Raw genomic sequence first — 2,336 nt, 5'->3', positions numbered from 1 at the left:
TGTTGTTGTTTGTTTAAATATATTTACATAGGTATTGTATGTTTTGCAAGTGGAGTTTTTTCTTTTGGTTTTGGATGTCTTACCTATCCAGTCCATGGATATTTGTGCAGTCAGGAGTACTCCAAGTTGGAGTCTGGAGTTCATCTGGTAAAAGCCTTTAGTGAAAGCAGGAACTTTGGTTGCGTGGGATTTGTTCAGTTTTGAGTTTTCCCAAAAGCTGGGTGGCCCCTCTGTCCTACCCCTTCTAACATTGGAGTATTCCCTTGGGAAACATTTTTTTTTCAGATTTCTTATTTTTATTTCCCTTTTTGGAGCCTGTGCATTCTGCCTTGTGTTCTTACAGCTTCAAAGAGAGCAAGGAGTATTTTCTTTATACCCTATGGCTGCATACTTGAAGACATGTGTCTTCATCTACAGCCTTGGCAGTAAAACACTTCCTCCTGACCTCCTTGCAATAGCCAGCATTCACCCAGCTCAGCACATCCTGGATGTCTTGCTGCAGGTATGTGCAAGGCACAGGGCAGGGTTTTGTTCTCCAGGTTTGGCCCTTCTCTGTGTGCACAGCAGTAGCTCTGAGGGTTGAATCAGGAGCCTTCTCTTCTCTTCGGCATTACCTTCATGAGTTTGACGGGTTTGACCTTGGCTGATTGCCTGCCAGATACTCACCAAGCTGCTCTGTTACTTTCCTTTCTCCACAGGATGGGGGAGAAAGTAAGATGGGAAAGCTGGGTTGAGATAAGGACAAGGGAGAGTACTCTCATTAGCTGGATAGGGTTGGGGCAATTAATGCTTTCTATTGCCAATGAAAAATTGAGTAGGGGGATAAGAAACAAACACAAAACTAAAAGCAATTTCCCCTCTCTTCTCAATTTCACTCTTAGTACAGGCTCTTCTACCTCCTCCTCCCCAGCTGTGCAGAAGGATGGGGAATTGGGTATATTGCAGTCAGTCCATAACATTCAATCTTGCTGCTTCTTACTCCTTACACTGTTCCTCTGCTCCAACATGGGCCGTTTCTGCAGGTGTGCAGTACTTCTGGAACAGATTGCTCCAGCTGCCAGAAAACCAGCTCCTGTGCCTGCTCCTAAGCACAGGCTGCAGCTCCTGACAGGAGCCTGCTCCTGTGTGAGATCTCCATGGGCTGTAGCTTCCATCAGGGCATCTCTACCTTCTCCAAATTGGGGCTTTTCTATGGGCTGCAGGTGGGTCTGTGCTCCACTGTGGTCGTCCAAGGGCAGAAGGGGGCAGCTTGTCTCACCGTGGTCTTCATCACCTGGAAGTGACCAGGCTGTGGAGAAGGGCTGCTCCTGCCCAACTAGTCAACATGGGTTGGTTGACCCTGACAGAGAGTCAGGGGCAATGACAGTCAGTCACCTCCACCCTTGCCCCTGAGAGCATCTCCGGGCTGCAGGGGTCAGGTCGGTCCCTACCTTGGATTTAGAAGGTTTCAGAGAGCACAAACATCTGAAGGAGCCAGGGCACTGGCAGGCCCAGGGGCCACATGATGTGAACCATAGTGGTGGTGTTGCCATGGTCCATTCTGGCTATTGGCTGCTAAGAGCTCTCTGGCATCTCCTAGGAATGAATGTGTGAGCTCCCTTTGTTCTGTATAGTCCCAGTGGCCTCTTCAAATTCTCCTTGGGATGGGCAGGGGCTTGGGGACTGGAGCGTCCCCGGCACATGGCTCAGGGATTGCCGATGCAAGTGCCTTTGACTGGAAGCCCATGTCTATTCCCAGAGCTGGGGTATCCTTGGCATTAGTGGGACTTGTCCTATGCCCGAAGTCCTGGGATGGAGGGTACAGGCTATTGAGGAGAGGGAAGGGCAAGGTGGAGGTGTCGCACTAAATAGAAGGGAGAGGTTTGATGGTACAGCCCTTACAGTTGGCAATGATGTGATTGGGAACCTCTGGGTGAGGATGAAGGGATGGAAAACAAACCAGATGTGGTGGGTTTCTTCTATCAGTTGCCCAGCCAGGATGCCAGTGGTGAGAAGTTAATTTGACAGGCAATTACAAAAAATCTCTGGATCAGCAACCTTTGTCCTTATGGCAGATTTCAACTTCCTAGAGATCAGCTGGAAATGCCATCCTGCTGTGGTGAGCAGATTTGAAAAATTCCTAAAGTTTGTGGGAGAGAACTTATCACAAGTATGCAGAGAGACAACTAGGAAAGATGCCCTAGACTTGCTGGTTGAGAATGGAGAATGCCTGGTGGGAGATGGCATGGTCTTGGCCACAGCGATCATGAAATGGTTCAGCTTAAAAATATCAGTGCAATGAGAAAAAATAACTGCAGGGTTGCTACTCTATTTTGAGAGAGCAAACATTGCACCAC

Source organism: Corvus kubaryi, unplaced genomic scaffold (genome assembly GCF_017639235.1).
Source record: "Corvus kubaryi isolate FWS band 111438036 unplaced genomic scaffold, C.kubaryi_AGA036_p1.0 split3-37296, whole genome shotgun sequence".
Classification (NCBI taxonomy): domain Eukaryota; kingdom Metazoa; phylum Chordata; class Aves; order Passeriformes; family Corvidae; genus Corvus; species Corvus kubaryi.
The sequence above is the reverse complement of the archived record's forward strand: the minus strand, read 5'-3'. Positions refer to the sequence as shown.